The 21,259-nt window shown below is 40.1% G+C and overlaps 1 long non-coding RNA gene across 1 annotated transcript; it reads left to right on the top strand.

The window, feature by feature from the left end:
* The first annotated feature begins 510 nt into the window (after positions 1-510).
* Positions 511-16,830, top strand: LOC131491955 (uncharacterized). Its single transcript, XR_009251741.1, has 3 exons — positions 511-663; positions 10,689-10,848; positions 15,143-16,830. It is a non-coding gene; the product is annotated as an uncharacterized LOC131491955 (long non-coding RNA).
* Positions 16,831-21,259: the final 4,429 nt, after the last annotated feature.

Genomic DNA, 21,259 nt, shown 5'->3' with positions numbered 1-21,259 from the left:
AAGTACTCAGCATTAGAAATATCTTATGGCGCACCTGGGTGGCTCAGTCGGTTGACCGTCCCACCGGCTCAGGTCATGATCTTGCAGTATGTGAGTTCGAGCCCCGCATCGGGCTCTGTGCTGACAGCTCAGAGCCTGGACCCTGCTTCGGATTCTGTGTCTCCCTCTCCCTCTGCCCTTCCCCTGCCTGTGCTCTCTTTCTCTCAGAAATAAATAAACATTTTAAAGAATTTAGAAATATCTCATACAAATATTAAGAAGAAAAAAATTAGGGGCGCCTGGGTGGCTCAGTCGGTTAAGCGGCCTACTTCAGCTCGGGTCATGATCCGGTCCGTGAGTTCGAGCCTCGCGTCGGGCTCTGTGCTGACAGCTCAGAGCCTGGAGCCTGTTTCAGATTCTGTGTCTCCCTCTCTCTGACCCTCCCCCGTTCATGCTCTGTCTCTCTCTGTCTCAAAAATAAATAAACATTAAAAAATAAAAAAAGAAGAAAAAAATTAAATGTTCCTATCCTCCAGTAACTCTTCTTGAGTCAGGTGTGTTTGTTCTTTCGCCAGGCACCCTAATTTCAAACTGAATGAAACCTCTGGTATTTCTCCTGATGCCTAAAGTTTTGAGATGTGACAATGTTTGTATTCCAGTATCCTACCATTCCAGGAAGTTCAGGTGATGACATAATATAAATTCTAAAATAAGAATACATTGTGAAAAATGTTTGTGTTTCAAATAAGGTGCATTCATATTCAGAGAGAAAAGGAGAAAAATGGGTCTTCACAAAGCTCCTCCTGACCATGATTAATTGTGAATATATGCCTCACACTTAGGAGAGTGAAATGTATCAGCAGCAGAAAATAGAAGTGCCCTGGGCACTTGAAGCACAAAAGGATTTAATGTTATGTGAGTTATGTGCTTACCAAATTATCAGAAAGATAGGAGGAATCGCCTTCCAGGAGCTGTTTGTTGCCTCGCCATCGTCAGAAAGGTTGGGAATCGAGAAGCTGCCTTCTGGGGTACCTTTGATGCGGGTCAGGGATCAGAAAGCCTCGTGATCTCAACTGTTTCCCCAGAACCACACCTCTTGTCCTCCATCTGCACTGGCAAGAGCAAGTGTTCTTCGCCTCTTGACTCCCACGTGGCTGTGCTGTAGCATCTCACCTCCATCCCCAGGTTTGCCAACAGAAAGAGTAGAAATGTGCTCTGTGCTAACTTCTACTTTCAGACATCCTGGGAGCACATCTACTCCAAGTAACCCCAATTGTATCCAGAACCCAACTATAGGGGTGTCTGGAGAGGAGCTTACTTCTGAAGGAGGTGCAGGTGAAGGTGTGAAGGAAGGCTTGCTAGAAGGGGTTGGAAATGATGATGAGTAGTATAACCACCCTCATGTCCCATGTGGTGTGGAGCGGGACTGGGTCCAGAAACTGAAGAGCCACATATGACCCCTGACTCTGCCCTTGCCAATAGCTGTGTGGTTGCGGTGAAAGCTTTTGGTTCCCTCACAGGTAAAACAAGGAGGTTGGGCTACACCCTTTCTAAGCACCCTGTCAGTTCTTGAAGCAAAAATGCACTTCTATAAAAAGCATGAGGAGAAACCATCTCCTCTCACCATCCTCCTGCCTTTACTTCCCAAATGTAGCATTGTTTTTGTCTTCGTGGTTCTTGTCTTTTCTTGGAAGCTGATAGTGGCAGGTGGAGGTCAGCTGTTCTCTGCTTAGAAGATTCCTCGAGAAGTCCTCCAACAGATCCCACCTTGGAACTTTACAATATGATGGAGTTGGGTGTAGGTAGAAGTAGGAATAGAGCAAGAAAAAAAAAGTTGGCAGGGCCGAAGTTCTCTGATCTCACACCTGAATTTCCAAGAGTCTCTAGATAGCCTCTGCCATCAGCCAATATTCTTTGAGCCACTTTTGTGAACAGAACTGAGCTGAAGACCTGTTTCAGGGCCCATAGGTTTGGCATTGGGCCTCCACACAGCCTAAGACAAATCTTTCTTCTTAAGAAACTCAGAGCACTGCTTCTCAGACTTCCATGTGTATGCAGAGCCTTAGGATCTTGTGAAAATGCAGATCCTGAGCCAGTGTGTGTGAGGAGGGGCCTGAGATTACACATGTCTGACAAATTCAGGTTCCACAACCACTGCTTGGTAGACCGTGCTTTGAGTAGCAAGGTTTAGGTTTGCATGCACAACACTCCCACCAGCCTCACCCCACGTGGGCTGATTTAAATGCAAATATCTGGGATAGACTGTCATAAATTGAGGATTCTGTAAAGAACCCTGAAGATAAGGAGCTGAGGGATTTTTTTCCCCAGTAAATATTAAGTACTGATCCTGATGTAATAGGCACCACACAATGTGTTGCTCAGAGACATAGACCAATAGGTCTGGTCTAACAGTTGCTCCCCTTCCCATATCATCACTTTTTCCTTGCCCACCCTGTCTTCTGAATCTAGCTCTCTGGGTTTGGGCCTCAGTTTCCTCATCTATAAAATGGGTAGAAATATCTGCCTATAGAACTGGTCAGAAGAATAAGTAAGATACTACATGCCAAGAGCACCTGGTATATTACTAGAAGCTTTGAAATGTTACTTGTTTCCTCATCATTATGGGTGTCATTGCCTAATCCTGCTTCACCCTGACACCTCTCTTCCCTCAGGTGTAAAGAAAGATACTACTCACAGTTGCTTGTCTCATCTTCATAGTATGGAAAATCTGCCATTCACTCTCAAAGGATAAGGGGGAATATTGATTGAATGGTATGAAACAGAGTTGTAAAAGCTTGAAAAAAATATCTTAAGTTTATTTATTTATTATGCGAGAGAGAGAATGAGCAAGCAAGCAGGGGAGGGGCAGAGAAAGAGGGAGAGAGAGAATCCCAAGCAGACTCTGCACTGTCAGCACAGAGCCTGGTGTGGAGCTCAAACCCACAAACTGTGAGATCATGAGCTGAGCCAAAACCAAGAGTCTGATGCTTAACCAACTGAGTCACCCAGGAGCCCCCAAAAGCTTGAAAATTTTTATTCTAAAGTGTTACCCTGTGAATTTATAGAACTGCTTGGCCTAGTAAGTTAGGGTAAGAAAAACAGAAAAAAGTAAGTGACGAAAAAGAAGAAATTGAGCAAATGATCAAAATATAGGCATAAGTTAAGAATGAGGATGTTCATGGCAACTTTTTATCTAATGACAAAAAAATTAGGAACAACCTAAATGCCCAGCATTCCAGATACGGGTGTGTAAAACACTGCATATCTGTACACAGAATATTGCGTAGCCTTTAATGTTTACTTTAGATTTTTAGAGGCATGAAAAAGGCTTTTGACATGATGTTTGGAGTAAAAAGAAAATCAAGCTACAAATTTGTATATACCAAATGAAAACATACAGAGAAAAAAGGGAAGAAGGAAACATGCTATAGTGTAAATCGTGGTTGCATCTGAGTGGCTGTGGTTTTGTTTGTCTCCTTGTATTTCTCATACTTCTGAAACCCTCAGTAAAGTAACCACAGTGTATTATGAGCACAAGTGGTGGAGCCAGATTGCGGCTGTACTGGTGTTTTACCCTCTTTGCCACCTACCAGCTGGGCTAGTCACTGCACACAGTTCTCTCCATGTCTCTATTTCCTCATCAGTAAACTGGGGATAGTAATAACATTTAACCGTTGGAATCCTGTCAGGATGAAATGAGTGAACATGTATGAAGTACTTAGAGCAGGGGCTTACACAAAATAAGTGCTTTGCAAGTATTAGCTCTTATTATGTTCATTGTTATTCATATCATCAAAAGAAAATCAGTAAAAACTGAAAGAAAGATCAAGAATTAGAGAAAGATCTATAAATATTAGCATGAGATCTGTTTTAAGTCAACATTTTATTTTGAACTAATTTTAGATTAATAGAAAAGTTGCAAAGAGTTCAGAGAGACCCCATATATCTCTCACCCAATTTCCTTGATTGCTAACGTTTTACATTAGTATAGTATAGGCATCAAAACTGTGACATTATCATTGGTACATTACTATTAACTGAAACCCAGCTTTTGTTTGAAAGTCACCTCTTTTTCCATTTATGTACTTTTTCTGTTCTGGAAGGGTAAAATTTCTGAATTCTGACTAATGTGGCTGGGTTGGTTTTAATTGTGAAGCATACATAAAAGCTTATAAAACAAAAATGCAGTGTTTAAAAGAAACAAGAAATAGAACACCACTAGTACCTTTGAACCTCACTTGGTAGCCTTTTTCCATCACATTTTCCTTCCACCTTTCCACCCCAGAGATAATTATCACCCTGAATTTTGTGGCAATAATATCCTTGCTTTCCTTTATAATGTTACCATCCAGCTGTGAATATCCCAATAAAATATTTTTGCTTCTTTTTGAACTTTATGTACGTGAAATCATATTGTATATACTCTTTCATTCAACATTATTTTGTGGTTGGGTTTTGTGTGTGTCTATGGCTCATTCAGTTTCATTGCTATGTGATACTCAACTAATGTGTTTTTTGTTATTTCCTTCTGCTCCCTACCCTTCCCTGATCAAATAGACCTTCTGCTTTCATGCCCTAAGGATGGCAATGAAACAACAGAAAATCAGATTAAAATGCTTTTTAAAAAATTATTACTTCAAAAGCCCAGATCTTCGAAGATTTAAAGCTTAAACAATAGATTTACTATAGGATTTCTCTGCCTCCACCTTATAGACATTTTAGTCCAGATAATTCTTTGTTGTGGGAGTTGTCCTGTGCATTGTAAAATGTTTAGCAACATCCCTGGTTTCTATCTAATAGATGTTTGTAGTACCTACTTCATCCCCAGTTGTGACAACAAAAAAATATCTTCAGACATTGCCAACATCCCTGAGACACAACTGAGAACCACCAGTTTCGAAGACTAAGGAAAGAGCCCATGTAAACTGCTTGAATCACATGAAAATTCTCTAGGTGGGAAATTAAGAGAGTGAGAAAGGAATACAGGAGCATGGAATGAGATGCCTGTGAGATGGGCTCCATAGTCAGTCCCACCCCATGACCAGATCCTACCAGATCCTGGGATACAGGGTCAAATGACCAAAGCTCCATGTTTATTGGGGACTCCAAAGGAATTCATATTCACCATGTCCAGGAAGAGCCCAGGGTACATGTTCTCCTGTTGCCCATCAGGGCAAGAGGGCAATGTTATGTTTAAGCAGACAGATCTAAGACAGTCTCAACAGAGTTTCCTGCAACCAGAGAAACTTGGGAGCTATTGAATGTTTTGTGAGTACGCAAGGGCTATAACAAGGTAGCACAGAGAGCTAGAAATCTGAGAAGGCCAACAGCTTGGGCCAGGAAGGACAAAGCAGTGCTCTCCATGCATCAAGGGCTGAACACTCAATAGAAACAGGAATGAAGGTGGCACCAAGGACCAGCCACTGCTCTCCTCTATTGATAACTTAATTCCGTATAAGCTTCCTAAGAAATTAGGCACAAGTCCAGAAAATGCACAGCAGATCCAAATTGATAATTATGATTCCATGGCTTGGCAAAATAGAAGCTTAAGAGGAAATTATTGTTTAAAAATAAAGTAAATCCAGGCTAATTAGATAAGAAAAAGAAATAAAAGACATCTATATTGGTAAAGAAGAAGTAAAACCATCTGTATTCACAGATCACATGATTTTATATATAGAAAATCCTAAGGAACACACACACACACACACACAAACACACACACGACCTATTAGGACTAATAAACAAGTATATCAAGTTTGCAGGATATAGGTTCAATATACAAAAATCAATTGTATTTCTAAACACTAGTAGTGAACAATCCAAAAAATAAGGTAAGAAAATTTATAATTTAACAATTAACAAAATTCACAATTCAATTTACAGCAGCATCAAAAAGAGTAATTATTTAGGAATAAACTTAACAAAAGAAGTGTTGTAAGACTTGTATACTGAAAACTACTGTTAAAGAAACTAAAGACCTAAATAAATAGAAAGACATTCTATGTTCATAGATCAGAAGACTTCATATTGTTAAAGTGGCTATTTTTTTCAAATTGTTATACAGATTCAACACAGACTATCAAAACCTCAGCTTCCCTTTTTGCATAAATTGAAAAGTTGATACTAAAATTTATGTAGAAATGCAAGAGATCCAAAATTACCTAAATAAGCCTGAAAAAGAACAAAGTAGAGGAACTCACACTTCTACTATGAAGCTACAATTATCAAGACAATAGTATTGGCATAAGGATAGACATATTGTATAAATTAATATAATAGAATTGAAAGTCCAGAAATAAGCCATTCATTTATGGCCAACTGCTTTCCAACAAGTGACAATATAATTCAATGAGGAAAGGACAATCTTTTCAACAAATGATGCTCAGACACCCAGATATCCATGAGCAAAAGAATGCAGTTGGACTCCTACCTCACACCACATATGAAAACTAATTCAAAATAGATCAAAGACCTACATGTAAGAGCTAAAACCATAAAACTCTTAGAAAATGTAAGTGTAAATCTTTGATTTTAAATTAGGCATTAGATATTACCCCAAAACACAAGCAATTTTTTAAAAAAATTATAAATTCAACTTCATCAAAATTTTAGTACTTTTTTTCTATAAAAGACATAATTTAAAAAGTAAAAAGAATACACAGGATGGGAGAAAATAATTGTAAATCATATATTTGATAAGGGACTTGTATCAAAAGTATACAAAGAACTCTTACAACTCAACAGTAAAAGAGCAAATAACCCTCCCACTAAATAGACAAAGGGTTTGAAAGACCTTTCACCAAAGAAGACATACAAATGGCCAATAAGCACAAGAAAAGATGTTCAACATCATTAGTCACTAGGGAAATGGCAACTTAAAACCACAATGAGATAACACTTTACACAAATCCGGATAATTATAATAATAAAATAATAAGTGTTACCAAGGTTGTGGAAAAACTGGAGCCCTCATACACTACTGGGAGGTATGTAAAATGGTGCAGCCACTTTGGAAAACAGTATGACAGTTACTCAAAAAGTTAAACAGGGTTACCATATGACCCAATAATTCCTCTCCTAGGTATATACCCAAAAGAGTTGAAAACATATAGCCACTTAAAAACTTTTACACAAATGTTCATTGCAGCATTATTTTATTTATTTATTCTTAATAGTCTTTTTTTTAATGATTCATTTATTTTGAGAGAGAAAGAGAGAGAGAGAGAGAGAGAGAGTTGGGAGAGGGGCAGAGAGAGGAGAGAAAAAGAATCCCAAACTGACAGCACAGAGCCAAACACGGGGCTCAATCCCACGAACTGTGAGGTCATGACCTGAGCTGAAACCAAGAGTCTGACACCCAAGAGCCACCCAGGCATCCACTCCATTATTTTAAATAGCCAAAGACTCCACTGATTGATGGATGGATAAACAAATGTAATGTATCTATGTAATGGAATATTATTCAGCAATAAAAAGGAATGAAGTACTTATTTATGCAACAATATGGAGAACACTTGAAAACACTGTGCTAAGTGAAAGGAGCCAGTCACAAAAGGTCACATATTATATGATTCCATTTAAATGAAATGTCCAGAATAGGCAAATCCATAGAGACAGAAAGTGATTAATAGTTGCCAGGTGCTAGATGAAATGGAGTGACCCTTAAGGAGTATGAGATTTCTCTTTGGGGTGATGAAAATGTTCAGGAATTAAATAGTGGTAATGGTTGTACAACTTTGTAAATATACTAAAAACCTCTGAATTGTACACTTTAAGAGAGTGAATTCTATTGTATATAAATCATATTTCAATTATTCTTCCAAAAAATGTTTCTCAGATTAAGCATTAATAATAAATAAACCACAAAAGCAAAAAATTAATTGACTAAATATGTCCTATTTCTTGCAGACCTGAGTTTGTAGCCTGAATACTATACTGGCCACAACTATTCTGAGACATCTCCTATTTTAATTTTTTGTCTATTTTTTTTTTCTTAGAGAGTGAGCATGAATTGGGGAGAGGGGCAGAGGGACAGGGAGAGAGAAAGAGAGAGAGAATCTTAAGCAGACTCCATGCTCAATGTGGAACCCAGGGCAGGGCTTGATCCCACGACCCTGGGGATCATGACCTGAGCCAAATCAGGAGTCGGACACTTGACCAACTGCGCCACCCAGGTGCCCCTCCCCTATTTTAATTTTGAAATTTGCTCTCTCAGTGGTCTTAGCTGCCCTGCGCATCCTCAGGGTTCGTGTGTCCACCACAGTCTCCCCACACATCTTCATCTCTGGGGCCCCCTGAGACTGTGCCAAAAGCACCTTAGAGATGCCACATGATGGGCTTTGTGGATTGTGGTATTTTATATAAATATAAATTCTCTATTTGTGACCCTCTTTGTGACAAAAGAGCAACCCTACACTTGCTCATCTCTTTGCCAAGATTCCAAAACCTGTATTTCCATCCCTGACCTTGGAGTCTTCAACTGCCCACAGGGGCATTCACAATTAGCTATTCTACCATCACTTTCTCTATCCAGGTAGATACTTCATATTTCATAAAACCAAGTGGTGAAGAGAGCCTCTCTTCTCTCTTTCTGTCTGTCACTATTAACAGCCTGTATTTCCACTTTGATGGAAGTTTAGTGTGTACTCTCACACAACCTCCTTGCACTCACAACAAGACCTTTGTGAGGTTGCCCTTACTGCTCTTTCCATTTTACACACGAGGAAACTGAGACTTCAAAGAGGTGAAGGATGTGGCAAATCCAGGACAACCAACCCAGGTCTCAAATGTCCACACCTATGAGGAAACATTCTGTCCTCCATTTCTTCTAGCCTTCCACAGCCATTCAGCAAGGTGTAGCCTGTGTGAGCCAAGGACTGACTGAGTGGACAGAAAAGTTTAGCACTGATTCATCCTTCATAACATTTCACCAGGTGGCCCTCTCCATCCCTACTTCCACTGCTAGATGGTTCTCAGGCTCCATCATTGTCTGGAGGGCCTGTTAAAACACAGATTGCTGGGTCCCATCCCCAGAGTTTCTGATTCAGTAGGTCTGGAGTACAGCCTGAGAGTTGGCATTTCTAACCCCATGGCTGGCGCTGCATTTCCCTGCTCTGGTCCATCCTGCACACCACCATCTTATTGACTTGCCATCTTGTCTTTCTTCCCAACTAGACTGTGAGTCTGAGGAATGAGGCTCATTCCTCTTTGTCTCTTTTCTGTCTCACCCATTACCCTGCACAGGCCTAGCATGTAGGCTCCTCCTAGTCTCACCTGAGCCCTCATCCTGAATTCAAAATCCTGCCTGTGGATAATTCCTTGACCCTGGAAAGTCACTCAGCCTTTTCAAAGACAGTGTCTACCTCTGTAAAAATGAGATGATAAGAATGCCTATATGTGGGGTTATTGAGAGATTTAATGAGAATAATGTTGAAGGGCTTAGCACAACCAAATGGACTGTAGGTGCTCACTAAACACTATTATTATTTCCCATTCTGCCCCTTGACCATGGCATGCACATTACCCCTCTATGCCTTTACTCATAACTCTCTTCCAGCCTAGAATATTAGCTCTCTTCAGCCCCTTTTCTCCACCTAGGCTCTTTCCATCCTTTCAAATTCTGCCTCCACCCTATGCCTCCATTGATTTGTCCAACATGTGGGGTTCTGTCTTGTAAATTTGGAGCCCTTAGCTATCTTTATCCCTCACTAGTCCAGACTTTCAGACTGCCTTATACCATCCTTTTCACAATTGTATTGGTTAATTGTCACATATTTGCAACTAAATTGTAGGAAACTCATACAATGCTTGCATATTAATGTCCATAGCCCCAACCCCAAATCTCAAGGCGTATTTGTGGAATGAAAAGTTCTGTTCTTAATGGACTCGACAGAGAATTAAGGCATCCAGTTGTATGCCATGTAAAGAAGTAACAAGCAACATGAGAATACCAATTTTTAAATGTTTTGGCTTCAAGGTTTAATTCAGCTGTTAGCACTGGATCTGTTTTCATTGTGGCTTGGAATATTTTTTTCTTAAACGTGAGTTTCTTGGCTGAAATGCAGTGTGTTGCCGCTCTGTAGCGAAACTTGCAACCATTCAATATAAGTGAATTCTATGTTGAGGGGAAAAGTCAAGAGCCTGATCTGGGAACTTTGATGCTCTTATCTCCCAAATTTAAAAGAACAACCCTGCCCCAGTGAGACAACAGATGGAGATGTGAACTTTTGCTCTAGGTCTACATGATATTTTTTTTAAAGGTAGAAACAAGGTGGAGTAAATATTTCCAGCATTCTCTGAATTCCTGAAGCAATGTTGAAATAGACATTTTCCTGAGGAGATGTTAGAAGCTATTGTGTTTGACTACTACACAGTGAGTCTTTTCCATCCAAAGTTATTTAATTCTTGCTTATTATTATTCTGCAGAAATATTTTTGGATCCCATCCTATCCCACCACTTTCATGAATATAGTCATAACAGCTGCACATCACTGTTGGACCAGGATCCAAGTCTGTCACCACATCCAAGTGTCTGCCCTGTTTCCTTGTGACCTACTGATCACAGGTTCCTCATCATTTTGTAGATGATTAGGAGCTCTCTGGTCAATGGCTGAGCACTTAGGAGTTCCCATCATCTCTTCCCTTAGCAACCATTTATTTGAATACTAAGGTTTTTAATTCATTATCCTGTTTCATCCTCAAAACAGGTCATGAGAATGTTGTATAATTGTCTTCATCTGACCAAAGAACAGAAATGAGACTCAGAAACCACCAAAGAGCTAGACGGCACAACCCGGAAGTAATGGGCATTTGGACGTCTAGGGATGACCACTGAGATGCAAGAGACAAGATGGAGTTGGGAAGTGGGTAGGTTCTACCTCTGCCATGGAGTTGTAACCCTTCCAGAAAATCCCCCTTGGACAGTGGATGTGCCTGCCTGCCGTACAGTCTGCTCGTTCTCTTCGTGGGTCATTGTGATGCCATCACGTCTCTTCTTTCCTTACAGCTCCCTTTTCTCTACCCTTGCTGCCCTAGGTCTGCACCTCCCAAATGACATCAGCACTTTCATCCTTGCCTCAGGCTTCACTTTCTTGAGGACCCGGGTTAAGACAATTATGTTCTACTCCCAATTTAAAAAGTTAGGTTATTGTTTTAAAATGGTTCAGTGAGGCCTGGAGAGAAAATGGAACACAGTAACATAAACTACAGTTCAGAAAAGCATCTCAAATATAAGCAGTGGGTAGGACTCCCTTATGAATATGGAATATGAATCTGTGTAGATCAGACAAGTGATTACGTCACATAAAAGTAAAAGTCAAGTTGAACACGTATTGTCTTCTTTGAGGCTTTGTCAAACTTTTGCTTTATTCTCACATAAAACATTCTGGGCTCTCTAGTAGAACAACTGAGTTTTTCTAGAATGAGTACAAGACAATGCTTTCCAGTATGCAATTTTGTTGCTAAGGCCTAAGAAGAGACAAAAACCATAGAGACATCATTTGAACTCCCACTCCTTTTTAGTAAAAACAAGTAGTTTACTTCTCTGCCAAGATTATTATGAAACCAGCCCCAAATTTACAAATGTTATGCCAGGAGAAAAAGCAGAAAAATTTATTCATAAAATTCCTATATAAAACATCTCTATGGACATCACATAAAATTCAATGGCATAAAATGTGGAAAAGCCATTACTATCGTATGTGTATGAGCAGATATTTTACTTTATAGCTGGATAAAAATGCTCATGTCCAAAGTATGAGTCAACTTTTGGCCTACATACAAGCCAAGTTAGACTGGACTACATGGAGCAACAAATAAACCCTGAAACCATGCCTTTATAAAGTCTGATGCAGCTGGGTGATCCCCTCTTGTATTGTAGCTGGGCCATGTAGAACGAGGGTCTTCCAAGATCATTGCAGCATGGAAAGAGTTGGCAAAGGCACACCAGCTCTTAAATACACTGGCCTGGAAATGACACCATTGGGAAATGCTGGGAGGAAACAATGTGGGGACATCATAACACTGTCCTTGCCATAGTATTTGTATGAGGGAGAAAAATTAATGACTTTATCACTGCTGATTACCAATAAGAATCCATGCTATGGGGAAATGATGTGTGCGTGTGTGTGTGTGTGATTAAATAACCTGAGCAATGTCATGTGACCTGGAAGAGCAGTCATGTGATCAGTACTGATGGGGTGTGAGTCTTATGTCCACAAGAGGGGCCATTACTAGGTAAAGAGAAGAGAAATGGATACATTCCTAGAAACACATTACCTCCCAAAACTGAAGCAGAAAGAGATAGAACATTTTGATAGACTGATTACCAGCAATGAAATTAGATCAGAAGTGAAAAAACTCCCAACAAACAAAAGTCCAGGACCAGATGGCTTCACAGGTGCATTTTACCAAACATTTGAACAAGAATTAATACCTCTTCTTCTCAAACTATTCCAAAAACATAGAAAAGAAAAGTTCCAAATTCATTTTATGAGGCCAGTGTGACCCTGACAACAAAACCAGATAAAGACACTACAAAAAAAAAAAAACAAAAAAAACACTATAGGCTAATTATCTCTAATGAACATAGAAGCAAAAATGCTCAACAAAATATTAGCAAACAATACATCCCAACAATACATTAGAAAAATCATACACCACAATCAAGTGGGATTTATTCCCAGGATGCAAGGGTGATTCAATATTTGCAAAACAACCAATGTATCCATCACATCAATAAGAGAAAGGATAAAAACCATATGATCATTTCAGTAGATGCAGAAAAAGTTTTTGACCAATGTGAGACCTGAAGGCATAAAAATCCTTGAAGAGAGCACAAGCAGTAATTTCTCTGACATCAGCCATAACAACATTTTTCTAAATATGTCTCCTGAGGCAAAGGAAATAAAAGCAAAAATAAACTATTGGGACTGATCAAAATAAAAAGCTTCCACACAGCAAAGGAAACAATCAACAAAACTAAAAGGCAACTTATGGAATCGGAGAAGATATTTGCAAATGACGTCTGATAAAGGATTTCTATGCAAAATATGTAAAGAACTTATATAACTCAACACCAAAAAACCCCAAATAATCAATTTTAAAAATAGGCAGAAGGCATGGACATTTTTCCAAAGAAGACATACAAATGACCAACAGACACATGAAAAGATGTTCAATATCAGTCATCTTCAGGGAAATGCAAATCAAAACTACAATGAGATATCACCTCACACTTGTCAGAATGGCTAAAATAAAATAAAAAAAATCCACGAAACAGCAAGTGTTGGCATGGATATCGAGAAAAAGGAACCTTCATGCACTGCTGGTGGGGATGCAAACTGGTGCAGCCACTGTGGAATACAGTATGGAAGTTCCTCAGAAAATTAAAAATAGAACTACTCTACAATCCAGGAATTGCACTAGTGGGTATTTACCCCCAAAATACAAAAACACCCATTCAAAGGGATACATATATCTGTACATTTATTGCAGCATTATTCACAATACCCAAGATACAGAAGCAGCCCAAGTGTTCATCAATAGATGAATGGACAAAGAAGATATGGTATACACACACACACACACACACACACACACACACACACACACACAAAATGGGAGTATTATGCAGCCATAAAAAAGAATGAAATCTTGCCATTTGCAATGACATGGATGGAGCTAAAGAGTATAATGCTAAACAAAATAAGTCAGAGAAAGACAAATACCATATAATCTCACTCGTGTGGAATTTAAAAACTGACACAAATGAGCAAAGGATAAAAAGGGAGAGACAGACCAAGAAACAGTCTCTTAACTATAGAGAACAAACTGGTTACTAGAGGGGAAATGGGTGGGGGATTAAAGAGTATCATGATGAAAAAAATAAAATAAAACAAAGAAAAGAGGCTACATATGAATGTCAATCCACACTCAGCATTATCCCCAGAGAACAGCCAGTAGTCGATAGCATATTCCTGACCTTGAATCAGTATTTAAGAAAATGGAGAAAATTCCACCTGTAATCCAAATGCATGCACCTTTTTTTCAGTATATATGTTTCAATTATAGATGCAATTTCCACTGTGGCAAGAAACAAGCAGCAAATACAAGACATTGCTTTTCCAAAATGAATTATGACAGCTGTCAAAGTAAAGAAGGCTCACATGAAGTTTTGAAGTGAAGGATGATAATTTCAGCAAAGATCATTTCTGTGATTTCAGGAAGATTATTCAAGGGACATCTGGCAGCAAACTTTTCAGTATCTTGAAAGACCTGAATCAATCACTTCAGGCCCAAACTAGAAAAATTCTTAGCATTGAGAATAGGCTATCCAGACTTCATTAAGACAACCAAGCCGAATTGCAAACAACTTAGTCCCTGAGAGCTGGACTGTTCTCAACTCTAGGTGATTTCCTTCGCTTATCGGTGGAGTAGATTGATGGCATATTGTTGGGCATACTTAAAAACTCAAGCCCAAATGTTGTGACAGAACATGAAGAAATTATTTCTAGGAATATATGCAACCCAAGAATGGATTAGGTACCCAAGCATTCAGGACTACTTTCCAGGCTGAAACATTCCATCTTTCAGCTTCCTGTCAATATCACAATTGCAGGGTGCTATGAGGTGTCCTATGGAGAAATCTCCCCATAAAGAAACTCTGACAAAGTCACCACACATTTGCCATTCTCAATGACCTATGCCCTTGAGATAGGATGCTCTAGAAATACGGAATAAGAAAATAACAAATGGGGGGGGGGGGTGTTCATCTATGCACAAATCCATTTTCCTCCTAGCCAGATACATATTTTTGGTGAAATAGTATAAAAATATTATCCTTGTCACTAATATGAAATATATTATCTAAAATGTTAACTGCTTTTATTTAAAATCATGATGAATCTTTTAAGTTTTCCTGAAATTGCCTGAGTATGCATTGCATATCATTAAATGGCTCATAAATGAAAAGATGTTCCAGGAATATTCTTAGCTGCTCCTGTGAATAGCCTTTGAGGAGTCAGTACAAGTGTAGGGCTTATCTTCTGGCTTCTGTTAACTTCTAGGCCCCAGGGGAGGCTGGGCCAAGAGGATGTCATAGTCCCTGACTCCCTGGTGGTCTTTTTACCTGCTTCTGTTCCCTTTGTCTCCTGGTCCACAGGTCTGAGCAGGGATGTCCAAACACTTAAGATCCAGATGGTGAAATTCCATCCAGATACAGAGGAGACAGTCACTAAAGGCCTGGAGACAAATAGCAGCTACTGGCCAATGGAAAATGTCTCTACTCCATGACCTTGAGCACTGGGAAAGCAGGAAGGTTTTACTGATGTTGCAGGCTGTCTATTATCATGGTGTTTCTCAATTTTTTTTTTTTTTTGCCTACATTTTTTGGTAAGAAATATAAATGTATATAATATATAACTATATATATAATGGAAACAGAAATTTCCTAAATCAATATTTTCCCCTCCCCTTTGAAATATGCTTATTTTCTCTCATTTTCTATTCTGCTCTATTCTATTTCATTTCTAAAATGTCGCTCAGATGGAAAACAAATCTGTGGTTTCCAGGGGTTATGAACAGTATGTCTGGCAGGAGGAGACAGTGACTATAAAAAGGTAATTTTGCCTTTCGTGGTGAGGGAGAGTTTTGTATCTTGATTATGGTGGCAGTGATCATACACATATATATGTATGACAGAATTGCACACACACATAAAGGTGTGCTCGTAATAATGGGAAATCTGAGTAAGGCCACTAGTCTGTAGTAGTTAAATGTACTGGGCCAGTGTCAGTTTCCTGGTTTTGATAAGGTGCTATAGTCAGCTAAGATGTGTCTATTGGGTGAAGCCGGGCGATGGGTACACGGGACCCCTCTGAACTACTTTTGCAATTTCTTGCGCATGTCTATTTCAAAACAAAAATGTTTTGAATATTACTCAAGACCCATTAAATTACTCAAGGTCACAATCCGTAGTTTAAAAATGAAACCCTGGTTCACCAAGAGTGGATGTTGGATCAGCAGCAGCTGTGCCTACATAAACTGATTTGTCTGAAGAGATACATCGGCCTGTGCAGACTGTATTTGAACTGGCTGGGACTCCACAACCTTAAGGCTCACTAACCCCCGCCTCAACCCCTGCCAGTGGACTGGGAAGCTAGGGGTTGCACAGAGTAGACAGACTTTTATTTCATTTTCTTTGTGTGTCATCCTCTAAATGTCCCTATCCTATCCCTCCCCCATTTTTTTTTTTTTAAAGACACTTGATCCTGGGGCACCTGGGTGGCTCAGTCAGTTAAGAGTCAGACTTTGGCTCAGGTCATGATCTGACAGTTCCTGGAACCCTGCGACAGGCTCTGTGCTGATAGCTCAGAGCCTGGAAACTTCTTCGGCTTCTTTGTCTCCCTCTCTCTCTGCCCCTGCCCCGCTCATACTCTTTCTTCCTCTCGCTCAGAAATAAAAAACAAAAAAGTTAAAAACACTGATCCTCATTTCACCGCTCGGACATTAGAGCACTGTTTCTCAAAGCGCCGTCGTTGGCCCCCTGCCTCACTTAAGGCTATGAATGCAGATTCCTGCTACTCACTGAAACTCACTTAATTAGATTCTTTGGAGGCGGTGTTCAGAAATATACACTTTTAAACAAGCTTGCCAGAGGTTTTTATGTGCACCACGTTGGCTTGAGAAGCTTGTTGAAACCCGATCCGTGAATATGCAGGACGTCAATTACAACACTGGAAGTGAATTTGAGTTAAAAAGTTCCTCTGTTGTGAAGATAGGATTTCTGAGGTTAGCTTTCGTTCCAGCTTATATGATCTTTGAGCAATAAAGTTTCCAATGTTGACATAAGCCATGTTTCCTGCCTTTTATGACAAAAACATTACTTTGGTGACTCAGTTTCTCCAAATGTGAGGACAAAAATTCCAGTAATCTCCCTAATTCACAGCACTTCCGTAGATAATGACCGTTTGTTCTCAGATGGAAGTAATTTCATTAGCATAAGTGGATGCATATTTTATAAACACAGACGCATGTGTTTCATATTCTTCTCATATTTATTTACACATTCTGTAAACACATGTATACACAGAGCCACATGGACATTTTTAGAGGAGCACATGGAACATTTTGCACATGTAAATACCACGGTTGATGCCTCCGGGGCTTTTTTTCTCAGGTGGCAAATCGGTTACCACTCAGAGGCTCTCAGTTACTACTTTTCCCAAATAAAAATACACCCAGGTCAGCCTCTGGACTCTTCTCAATCTCCCTCCTCCTCTCGGAATGTCCTGGCCTCTAGAGCGTCTAATTTATTGGGGAACTGATGCATCCTAAAATGGTAATGATTTCTAGTAAGTCAATATCATGGCTTTCCAGATAACATCTCTAAATGTACCCAGCCTTAAAGAAGAGAAGTTAGTCAGGTTGACGAGGTGCCTACTTTCCGCCAAGATTTTATAGCTCCCTCCTATGAACACCAAAGGTCTTGGACATACTTGGAGTCAAGTTAAAGTGAACCTTGTCCTGGAAATTCAGGCCCACACAGAGCTCGGTGGTGGAACGCGTGGAATGGCAAAGGTGGAAAAGGTACTCTTAGATGTTAAAATATTTTCTTTCGGGCACCTGCCTGGCTCAGTTGGAAGAGCATGCAACTCTTGATCTCTGGGTTGTAATTTCGAGCCCCTCGTTGGGTGTAGAGATTACTTAAAATGAATAAATTTTTAAAATAATAAAATAAAATGAATAAATAAATTTTGGAGCGCCTGGGTGGCTCAGTGGGTTAAGTGTCTGACTTCGGCTCAGGTCATGATCTCACCGTCCATGAGTTTGAGCCCCACATCAGACTCTGTGCCAACAGCTCAGAGCCTGGAGCCTGCTTCAGATTCTGTGTCTCACTATCTCTCTGCCCCTCCCCCTGGTTGCACTCTGTCTCTCTGTCTCTCTCAAAAATAAAATAAAAACATAAAAAATAAATAAAAAATAAAATTTGAAAATAATAATAAAACAAATGAATAAATAAATTAAAACTTAAAAAAAAAATAGTTTCTCTCTACTGAGCCTCTTACACAAGGCTGAAATGGACCCAAATGTTATCTCCTGCATCAGAAGCACTCAGTTAACTACAATCCAGTGTCTCTTGAACTAAATTTTATTTTTTTCCAGATACTAAATATAATGTGAGAGGGAAAAGAATATTAGGTAGAAATGGTGCTCTACCAATGTTCTCTTGATTTAAACAGTGTGTTTTGGTCCAGAGACCATGTGATCCTGTTTTCCCCCCTCTTTAAATTTGTTAAGTTTTGTTTGTTTTTTTTTCTGATAGTGAAGGCAAAAATAATAACTGTCGCCTGCTAAGGGTTTATGTTGCACCAGGAACATCCTAAACCCTTTTACATTCATCCTTGCAAAAGGGCTAGGGGGTTAGTGTTCTTGTCCTCATTTTATACGTGAGAAAATGGATGCTCAGAAAGAGCCAATGGCTTGTTCAAGATTACACAGCTAATTAGTAACTGATTAATAAAAAGATGTGAATCTAACACCCATGTGCTGGGTTGGATAGTGTTCCCCCAAGTTCACCTATTTCCCAGAACTTCAGAATGTGACCTTATTTGGAAATAGGGTCATCACAAACATAATTAGTTAAAGTCATAGTGGAGTAGGGTGGGCCCCTACTCCAATATGGTGGTGTCTATAAAAAGAGAAGAGACACAGAGCTCTGGGAGAATGCCACGTGATGACAGAAGAGGCAGAGATTGGGGTGATGAGGATGGCTGGTAACACGTGAAGCTGAGAGAAAGACACGGAACAGATTCTCTCCTAGAGCCTTCAGAGAGGACATGACCCTATTGACAAGTTGCTTACTGACTTTCAGTTTCCAGAAGTGTGAGACAATAAAATTTTTGTTGTTTCAAGCCACCCATTGTGTGGTACTGTGCTACGGTGGCCCTTGGAAACTAATACAGCCCATGACATACTCTCCAACCTGTTTACTGTTGAAATTTTGGAAAATTTCAAAGAGAATTTACTTGATCTCAAGTTCCAGAGCCAACCACTGTGGATTGTTACATTTCAGGCTCCCTTTACTTCCTCCCCACGGCCATTCCACCCGTTTCTATGTTTTAAAAATAGTACCAGCACTATTGTGTATTTTCTTCTCCTTTGTTGTTTGGTCAGCTGTATTCTTTACGGGATGTGCCTTTAGGATAGTGAAAACAGCTGTGAACGCCAGCATCCTCTGTGTTCTATCATCGTCATCAACAACCTCATCCTCATCATTTCAGTTCCTGGAAATTGGTCTGGTTGAGATGATGGTGGGACCCATCTGTGATGTGGAACATTGGCACAAACAATGGAACAACTGGCTATGCGTGAGGTCCCCAGAAGATGGCAGTGTGCATCATAAAACCATGCCATCCACATTTGGCCACTTAGCCACCAGCCCGTGAATCCTGGTAGATGGCAGGCGACAGGCCTTAGGCTCCGGGAAGGACCTTTGTGAAGGATACTGGAAACAGCAATCAGACCGCTAATTAGCCTGAGAGGCCACTTGGAGTGAATATTTTCAGGCTTTGCAAGGTCTTTCTTGTTTTGTTTTGTTTTGTTTTATAATTAAATTGTTTTGTTTACTTTTTAAGTTTATTTATTTTGAGAGAGAGAGAAAAAATGAGGGGGGGAGGGGCAAAAAGAGAGGGGGACAGATAATCTGAGGCAGGTTCTCTGCTGACAGCAGAGAGCCCGATGTGGGGCCTGAACCCACAAACTGTAATATCATGACCTGAACTGAAAGTCAGATGCTTAACCAACTGAGCCACCCAGGTGCCCTGCAAGGTCTTTCTTGGTAAAGAGAGGAACTGAACTGCCACTCTAAGCCCTTCGCTTGAAGAAATTTCCCATTCAGACATTGGAGATTGTTGTCACTAATATTTTGATGTATCAACTACAATCTCTATAATCTGTCCCTTACTGATCTAAGGGTTTAAGGCAGGCATCTCAGTTCCCATGTATATAGACTGTGCATAAAAGAAGGGACAGCTCAGCAAGAATGAAGCAGGGAACGCTTGCAAGGAGCAAGGAGACAGAACACCAGGACACTATTTCTTCAGTGTTTACTAGCTGTGTGATTCTGGGGTTCTCACTTAACCTGTCTGAGCCTAAGTATCCTCTTGTTCTGTTTTTATTTTGTTTTTCATAGGCAGAATGTCTGTTCTGCTGATCCTGCACTGTCATAGCATAGCTCAAATGAGAAATGACTATTAAAGCTATAAAATATTTTTGTTATCAATTATTTTCATAGCAGTAATTCTCAAACATTATTTTAGATTAGAATCACGGGCAGAGCTTACTAAACCATGGATTGCTGGGCCCTGCCCCAGAGTTTCTTTCTTTTTCTTTCTCTTTCTTTCTTTCTTTCTTTCGAGAGTGAGCATGAACAGGGGAGGGGCAAAGAGGGAGGGAGACAGAGAATCCGAAGCAGGCTCCGTACTGTCAGTGGGCAGCCCAACATGGGGCTCGAACACACAAACCACGAGATAATGACCTGAGCCGAAACCAAGAGTCGGACGCTTAACCAACTGAGTCACCCAGGCGCCCCACCAGAGTTTCTGATTCAGTAAGTCTGGGTGGGCCGGAGAATTTGCAGCCCAGACAAATCCCGGGGGGATACTAATGCTGCTGTCAAGGAGGACACCTTGAGAGCTCTCGAAGACACCTCTAGGTTACTTCTTAATGCAAATTAAAGAAATTATTTTCAAAACATTGGGAAATGGTGTCCTAGCCTTTATCCTGTGTGTATGTGTGGTCAGTACCTAGATGTAGTCAAATATGTAACTATCTTTTAGATCGTGTCTCTTCTGCTGGTCTATAATTTGCAAGAGGAGGTGTTTTTGCCTTATGGTATCTGCCATAGTCCACTCACCATGGCTGCCACCACCAGCTAATGGTTGCTGCATGCCTAGTGGGACCAATGTGGCCCGCAGGGTAACCTCAAAGGCCAGAAGGGAAGCTCAGTGAAGACAAGCACCAGTCTTGGGAATGCTACCAGAAGTGGTTGGAAGTGTTTGGGTCACTGCTGGCTCTCCAGCCCCTTACCCTGCTCTATTTTCACCATAGTACCCCAAGTCTTATAATACAATTTTCTCTTGTTTCTTAGGTTTATTTCTTGTTTACCATCTTTCTCTCTGCCCCCAAATATAAGGAGCAAGAGTTTTGTTTACTTCAGTATGTCCCGAGAGCAGTGGCCAGTGAATAAGAGGTGCACAAACATTGCCCTGCATGAATG

Source organism: Neofelis nebulosa, chromosome 12 (assembly GCF_028018385.1).
Source record: "Neofelis nebulosa isolate mNeoNeb1 chromosome 12, mNeoNeb1.pri, whole genome shotgun sequence".
NCBI lineage: Eukaryota > Metazoa > Chordata > Mammalia > Carnivora > Felidae > Neofelis > Neofelis nebulosa.
This window is presented reverse-complemented; position numbering and strand designations above follow the sequence as displayed.